This window comes from Bos taurus, chromosome 10 (assembly GCF_002263795.3).
Source record: "Bos taurus isolate L1 Dominette 01449 registration number 42190680 breed Hereford chromosome 10, ARS-UCD2.0, whole genome shotgun sequence".
Classification (NCBI taxonomy): Eukaryota; Metazoa; Chordata; class Mammalia; order Artiodactyla; family Bovidae; genus Bos; species Bos taurus.
The window spans coordinates 28257022-28265960 of NC_037337.1; the positions used below are offsets into that span (position 1 = coordinate 28257022).

The following is an 8939-nucleotide window of genomic DNA, read 5'->3' on the forward strand; positions in this document are numbered from 1 at the left end:
CTGTGACATCCTTTGTTACTGATATGGCAGGCAATATTCTATTTTTCAATATGTTTATAGAAGATTGCTGAGGGCCACCCCAAGCCTCCTGGATTGAAAATTCTTAGGTTGGGTCAGGAAATTTTCATCTACCTGGCACACAAAAGTTTGAGAACAGTTGACCCAGCCCAACCCAGTCATTTCACAAAAAGGGTATGATGGCCAAGATTATAGAGCTTGCTTGCAGAAAACAAGGACTACAGCTATCATTCCATTCTTTTTTTCATTGCAAATTATTTTCATTTGTACCATCCAAAATGGTGTTAAGGTCTCAGGAAGAACTTGAAGTTCCTATGAGGAGGCCATACGACACTAATTAAAATATTTATTTCTGAAAAATAGTTGCAAAATGAAAAAAGAGAAAACCAAGAAATATGCAAAGTTCTAAAGATTATATAAAATTTTCAGGAAAATATAAATTTTAACAGTAGAATTTGTATCTTGTTCTTTTGATCCCAAATTTCTACTATTACATTTCCCTGCTCTAGTAAAGAGTAATAATTCATTTAAGTGATTTTTATTGAGTGCCACTAGGGGCTGTGTTCCAGAGCAACAATAACAAAAAGGACAAAGTTCCTGCCCTCATGAAGCAGCCACCAGGGAAATAGTCAAAACACAAAGATAAGTATGTAATTCAGAGAGTCCTTAGTGCTATGAAAGAGAAATGGAGCAAGTTACTGAGATGGAAGGCAACAAGATTAGGATGGAAAGAGCAGAGGGAGGCTATTTTATATTAGGGTTCAGGAAAGCCTCAAAGAGAGGATGGTACCTGAAGATAGACCTGGATGAAAGAAGGAAGGAAGGAAGAAGTCAAAGGAAGGTCAAGTGCCCTGAGTCAGAAGGAGCAGAGTGAGACAAAACTTCATATTCAGATGATTTATTAAGAAAATGTATTCCAGTGTTGACGAGAGTATGGATAAAAGAGAACCCTGTGCACTGTTGATGGGAATGTAAATTGGTGCACACCACTATAAAAAAAAAAAACAAACTCAATGTGGCATTTCCTCAAAAATTTTAAAGTACACCTCCCACTGGACCAGGGGATGTGCTTCTACACTTGCTTTGGATCTCGGACCTTGCCTTTCTTCCAAATGGACCCCAACTGCTCCTGCCCCCACTGGCAGCTCCTGCAGCTATGCTGGCTCCTGCACCTGCGAGGCCTGCAGATGCCCCTTCTGCAAGAAGAGCTGCTGTTCCTACTGCCCCGTGGGCTGTGCCGAGTGTGCCCAGAGCTGCATCTGCAAAGGGGCCTCAGACAAGTGCAACTGCTGCACCTGATACCCGGCAGAGCCTGCCTCAGTTGTCGATAGAGCAACCATGACAAATTTATATACATATTTTTTTCACACAACCTGACCTGGTGCTACATTTCCTTTTCCTATGAGACATGTGATTTCCAGTAAAGTTGTTGACTTCAAAAAAAACATTTTTTTTTGGTAAGTTAAACTATCATATGATCCAGCAGTTCCACTTTTGGATAGTTATCTGAAGGAAATGAAATCACTTATCTTGGAAAGATATCTGTACTCCATATTCATTGCAGCATTGTTTGCAATATCTAAGATATAGAAACAACCTAAGTATTCATCACCAGGTGCATGGATTTAAAAAATGTGATATAGGGCCTTCTATGGTGGTCCAGGGGCTGACTCCGTGCCTCCAGTGTTGGAGGCCAGAGTTCAAACCCTGCTCAGGGAACTAGACCCTGCATGCCACAACTGAAGATGTTACATGCCACAGCAAAGACCCCATGTGCCTCAAGGAAGACCTGGTGCAACCAAATACATTTTTAAAACAATTTTTTAATTAAGAAAATGTGATATATATGTGTACAATTGAATGTTATGAAATCATTTAAGAGGAAGGAAACCTTGCCATTTGCAACAACATGGATGGACCCTGAGGGCATTATGCAAAGTGATTTGTCAGAATGAGAAAAAATATATATACTGTATATTTTCACTTGTATATGGAATCTTAAAAAAAAATGAAATTTATAGATTCAGAGAATAGATTGGTGGTCTCCAGAGGCAGGGGGTAGGAGGGTTGGAAAATTGATAAGGGTGGTCAAAATGCACAAATTTCCATTTATAAGATAAATAGGTCCTGGGGATATGAAGTACAACATGGTGGCTAGAGTTAACAATTAATTAATCATCTTTAGTATTTGCAAGTTGCTGAGAGTAGATCTTAAAACTTTAATCAGGGACTTTCCTGGCAGCCCAAAGAATTTCTTAATAACTCCACACTTCCACTGCAGGGGGTTCAGTTTCAAACCCTGGTTGGGGAATTAAGATCTCACATGCCAATAGTAACCAAAAAAATAGAAAAAAAAGTTTATCACACACACACAAAATCATAACTATATGAGGTGAAGGAATTGCCAACATCCGTTAGATTATCAAAAAAACAAGAGAGTTCCAGAAAACACCTACTTTTGCTTTATTGACTATGCCAAAGCCTTTGACTGTGTGAATCACAACTGTGGAAAATTCTTCAAGAGATGGGAATACAAGACCACCTTACCTGCCTCCTGGGAAATCTGCATGCAAGTCAAGAAGCAACCGTTAGAATTGGACATGGAACAACAGACTGGTTCCAAATCGGGAAAGGAGTATGTCAAGGCTGTATATTGTCACCCTGCTTATTTAACTTACATGCAGAGTACATCATGAGAAATGCTGGGCTGGATGAAGCACAGGTTGGAATTAAGGTTGCCTGGAGAAATATCTATAACTTCAGATATGCAGATGATACCACCCTTATGGCAGAAAGTAAAGAATAACTAAAGAGCCTCTTAATGAAAGTGAAAGAGGAGAGTGAAAAAGTTGGCTTAAAACTCAATATTCAGAAAATGAAGATCATGACATCTGGTCCCATCACTTCATGGCAAATAGATGGGGAAACAATGGAAACAGTGACAGACTTTATTTTTTTGGACTCCAAAATCACTGCAGATGGTGACTGCAGCCATGAAATTCAAAGACACTTGCTCTTTGGAAAAAAAGTTATGACCAACATAGACAGCATATTAAAAAGCATAGACATTACTTTGCCAACAAAGGTCCATCTAGTCAAAGCTATGGTTTTTCCAGTGGTCATGTATGGATGTGAGAGTTGGACTGTGAAGAAAGCTGAGCACCGAAGAATTGATGCTTTTGAACTGTGGTGTTGGAGAAGACTCTTGAGAGTCCCTTGGACTGCAAGGAGAGCCAATCAGTCCATTCTAAAGGAGATCAGTCCTGGGTGTTCATTGGAAGGACTGATGCTAAAGCTGAAACTCCAATACTTTGGCCATCTGATGCAAAGAACTGACTCATTGGAAAACACCCTGATGCTGGGAAAGATTGAAAGCAGGAGGAAAAGGGGATGACAGAGGATGAGATGGTTGGATGGCATCACCAACTCAAAGGACATGAGTTTGAGTAAGCTCCAGGAGTTGGTGATGGATAGGGAAGCCTGGCATGCTGCAGTCCATGGGGTCACAAAGAGTCAGACACGACTGAGTGACTAAACTGAACTGAGGTGAAGGATGTTAACTAGACTTACTGTAATGATAATTTCACACCTATACAAACATCAAATCATGTTGCACACCTGAAACTAATATAATGTTGTATGTCAATTATGTCTCAATTTTAAAAAATCATTATGTTGAACATCTAAAACTAAAACAATGCTATGTGCCAATTATAGCTTTATTAAAAATTAAATTTAGAAGTGGCTCATGGGAGCAATATTTCCTGATTTCTTGAAAAGAAAGAAAGGTAGGAATAAAACCCTTCCAAGAGAAACTAGTAAGGGAGCTGGGGAAACAGGAAAGAGAAGGAAGAAAGACAGAAGAGGGTGAGATGTCATGCAAAGTCTGGACTTCAGCCAGATTCTGCAGGAGACCTCTGGAATGTAGATTCTTGCTCAGAGTTTAGAGTTTATCCCAACTTGGAGTCAAAGGAGTGGGGCTTTCATACTTCTGCAGCAGTTGAGGACTGGGTGAGTTGGTGTAGGAGGAATGTAAACTCCTGGTCAATTCCTTTTGCCTTTCCCTCAGCAAGGCAGCTTTAATAATGATTTCATTTCCTTTGGCTATATACCTAGAAGTTATACTAAGCAAAATAAGCCAGACATAGAAAGGCAAATACTTGATGGTCTCACATGTGGAATCTAAAAAATTGAATTCACAGAATCAGAGAATAGAACAGTGGTTGCCAGAAACTGGGAGCTGGGGGAGGTGGGGAGATGTTGGTCAAAGGGTATAGATTTTCACTTATAAAATGATTGCATTCCAGAGATATAGCATACATCTTGGTGACCACAGTTAATAACACTGTACCTTGTACTTGATGTTTTCTAAGAAAGTAGATCTTAAGTAGATCTTAACTCACCACACACAAAAAAAAGGGCTAACTTTGTGAGGCTATGGATGTTAATTAACTTGATTGTGGTAATCACTGCACAATATATATGCATATCAAATTGAAACTACCAGGTAGCATTTCAGGGGAGCTTCAGTCCTTTATGTCTCAGCACAGAAAGAATTCAGTGAGATGCAAAGTAATAGATAAGAAGTGATTTATTAGAATAGGAATTTATTAGAATAGGATGCTTATGAGGCTTACAGGTGGGGAGGTGAGCATTGCACTGTCCTGCGTACATAGTGGGTTACAATTTTATAATCAAAGGAAGAGTAGAGAGGGGGGAAAGACCATCTTCTTCCTCTTTCTTGAGTAGATACCATACTTCTATCATCAGCTCCTCCTCCAGGTAGGGCAGGGGAGTTTTTTTATTCCTACATTATTAAGCCAGGACTGTCATGGCCTATGGAAAAATTATTTCAAATCTCAGTACAATGAAGGTCTTTACTTTGAAATGTCATCTTTCCATAAATTATTTTTTTATATGAGCAGAGAGCATGTCCTAGGGGTCATTAACTTACCAAGCCCATTGGGTGGGATGGGGGTCTCATGCTTCCATTGTTTTATTGTTTGGCGGCCTGTCTCATGCTTATGCTGCATGGTTTGTTGCTAAGCAAGTCTGCTTGGTTTTGTGGTTTAACAAACTTGCTTTCTTAAGTGATTATTAACTTACTGTGGTTCCCCAAGGCCCCCTAAAATTCCCTCTCTTATCTATAATCCTCTAATGGGATTTCTGAGCTAACTATTTGATTATCCCACTCTGTCCCTATCAAAATCATGTTGTTTAATTGTGAACAACAACAAAAAAAGAATAATTTCTATGTATATCTGAATTGTTGTTTAAATTAAAATTAAAAATTACCATGTTGTATATCCTAAGTATGTAGGATTTTTGTCAGTTATACCTCAAAAAAAGCAACTCTAATCACCCAAGGATAGTACTCCTAAGAGAGCTGCAGGTGTTGGCTAATAAAAAGCAGGCAGTTTTATCAAGGATGCAAGAGGATCTAGGCAGAACGCTGACAGGTGCAGAAACTGAAAGGTTAGGGAGGAGGGAAATGATTGGAAACAGGATTGTGACACTGATTATGAAGCAAAATCCAGCCTCTGCACCCCAAAATCAAATTAAATCTCAAAGACAGAGTTTTGGGAAAAGTACAAAAGAATAGCTTTATTGCTTGCCAGGCAAGGGGACCACAGTGACCCAATGTTCTCACAACTGTGTCCCCATTTGAAGAGGGTAATTAGAAATTTTATAGTAATGGTTCAAAGAGGGTGTGATCAGTTTATAAACATTCCTCTGATTGATTGGTGGTGAAGTTAAGTAGGAGTCAGCATCATCAACCTTCTGGTTCCAACCAATCTGAGGTCTCCATGCTTGTGGACAACATACTGTAGTTAACCATTAACTCCTCCCAAGTGGTAGAGGTTTTGTATTTACAAAACAGCTCAAAGACGTTGTGTGCATCCCTTGATAGAGAACCATGACCTTGCCCCAAGGCTGCACTATTACTCCTCTTAACTGTTTGTTTATCCCTGATCTTGCATCCTCTCCCTTCTCTAATTAACAACTGTTTGAATCTGCCAGTTGAACTCAGCAAAGGTCATGGAGGCTGAATGTAGGCGGTTTCCCATAATCAAAGAAACTGGGGACACAGAAAAACGGCTTTTGTGTCCAGGAGCTCCATAGGGCCCTACTCAGTATCAGTTCCCAATATTTCAGAATACCATTCTATTTTCTTTCATTAAATAAACATATTTTCAGTACCTGCATGCATGTGAAGTTGCTTTGATCATATCCAACTCTTTGTAACCCTGTGGACAGTAGCCCACCAGGCTTCTCTGTCCTTGGGACTCTTCAGGCAAGAATACTGGAGTGGGTTGCCATGACCTCCTTCAGGAGATCTTCTGGACCCAGGGGTTGAACCTGCGTTTCCTACGACTCCTGCATTGCAAGCGGATTCTTTACCACTGAAGCCTACTCAGCACCTATGATGTGCCAAATGCTATGCCAGCCCTGAGGATACCACGGTGGACAGTAGAGACATAGTTACTGTACCCTTTGACACTTATAATCTGACCATGAATGAAAACATTAATTTCAAGTACTGTAGGAAACAAAACAGGAAAATATAAATCAGTTTGTGAGTGAAAGAAGGTCTCCCTGAAGAAGTAGTATCTAAACTAAAAATGATGTAGTCAGGCATGGCTGGGCTGGAGGGAAGGTAAGCAGGGGGTGTTTCAGGAGGTGGAACCACATGTTCAAAGTCTAGGAGGCATTAAGAGTGTGGTGAGTTCAAGGAACTGAAAGAAATCTGACATGACTGAGGCAGAAAGATCAAGCAGCAGGAGGTGAAGTTGGGGATGACAGGAGTCAGCAAATTGAGGAGTAGCTAGGGGGCCAAGTTGAAGATGTAATCCAAAAACAGTAACAGGATTTAAATAGGACTTAATGGCTAATTAGATGTAGAAGTGGTGATTGGTGGATTTACAATACTGTATTTACAATCCACCTTTCCAAGAAAAACAAAGAATGTAGGAAGAAAAAAAGTTTTGAGGAAAGTGTTTTGCCACTTTGTTGTTTTTAATTAGTAGTTTAATTAATGTAATATGCTTATTTTGATATTTCAAAAATATCTGAAATCTTGAGTTTTGTGTAAAGATCTCATTTTTGTTTCTCATGCTGCTGCTGCTGCTAAGTCGCTTCAGTTGTGTCTGACTCTGTGCGACCCCATAGACAGCAGCCCACCAGGCTCCCCCGTCCCTGGGATTCTCCAGGCAAGAACACTGGAGTGGGTTGCCATTTCCTTTTCCAGTGCATGAAAGTGAAAAGTGAAAGTGAAGTCACTCAGTTGTGTCCAACTCCTAGCGACCCCATGGACTGCAGCCTACCAGGCTCCTCCATCCATGGGATTTTCCAGGCAAAAGTACTGGAGTGGGTTGCCATTGCCTTCTCTGTTGTTTCTCATACATATACAAATTTATATATAATTATGAAAAAATGTGTACAAAATTGTAACAATGTGTTCCTCTAGAAAGAAGGACTACAGAAGGTTTTCACTTCCTACTCTAGGTGTTTCTGTATTGCTTGAATTTTTATGAATATACGTTTTTTACATAATGATTTAAATGTTATCTATAATAAAGCTCAAAAGTGAGAGAAAAGGAAAATAAAGGAAGACTTTTTAAAGATGAATGCTAGAGACAAAATATAGAAGAAATTATTAAGAAATCATTCTTTTGTCACAATGTGATAACTGATTCAGGTGGGAATCATCAGTGGATGTTAAAAAATGGTCCCAGTTCTTCTGTTAACCAAACCTCTTGCAATGTGACTTTGATGGTCTCCTATAAAGAGATGGAATCTATTTTCCCTATCCTATGCATCTCAACTGAGTCCTGATGGCTTAGACAGTAAAGAATCTGCCTGAAATGCTGGAGATGCGGGTTCCATCCCTGAGTCGGGAACATCCCCTGGAGAAGGGAAGGGCTACCCACTCCAGTATCCTTGCCTGGAGAATTCCACGGACAGAGGAGCCTGGCGGGCTATATACAGTCCATGGGGTTGCAAAGAGTCGCTCACAACTGAATGACTAACATTTTCACTTTCATGCATCTCAGCTGGACTTGTGATTTATTTTGATCTATGGAATGTGGAGGAAGTGACAGTACGTCAGTTCCTAGCCTAGTCCTCACATATTTCCACTTGCTTTGTTGGATCCCTACCAGTGTCATGAGAATAATCCAGGCTAGCCTACTGAGAGACTTGAGGTGCCACTGGCAACAGAGCATCAACACCCAGGAGCTGGGCCACCTAGCCAAACCACAGCTGACCACAGATAAATGAAGAAATCAAACTGAAACCAGGATAACTACTTTCCAAACTCAAATTTCAAATCCCCAGAAGTCATGAGCTAAATAATCGCTTATTTTAAGCCACTAAATTTTGAAATGGTTTGTTATGCAGCAATAACTAACTGGTCTAAAACAACCGATTAGTTACTGATTATAAAGATGAAAATATGTGGTCTGGTATTCACCATCTTAACTCTCACTAACACTGGAACAACCTGACATTACTGTTTCCTTAGGTGACACAATATCAAATACACAACATTAACTATGACATATTCTTGTCGAAACTGTTAAATGAATATAACCAAGCCTCTAAACCTCCCGATGAAGTGTACAGGAAATACAGGGGAGAGAAAAACAAATGATGTGGCATCATGAAGAAATAAATAAATCAAAAACCTGAGAATTTTACAAAATGCTTGGCCTAGACCTTTTAAAAAAGAAAAATGTGTCATAGAAATAATGTCTAAAAAGACACAACAGTTTTGGGGACTGGTAAGCCCAAGATCAAGATTTGGTGTTTAGCAAGAGCCTGAACCTGGATCATATTCAGCATTCTTCTCATTGTGTCCTCACGTAGTGGAAGGGGCAAGAGAGCTCACCAGGGTCTCTTTTCTAAGGGTGCTAATCCCA

The 8939-nt window shown here is 39.8% G+C and overlaps 1 pseudogene; it reads left to right on the top strand.

The window, feature by feature from the left end:
* Positions 1 to 1130: 1130 nt before the first annotated feature.
* Positions 1131 to 1317, top strand: LOC100294743 (metallothionein-1A-like; annotated as a pseudogene).
* Positions 1318 to 8939: the final 7622 nt, after the last annotated feature.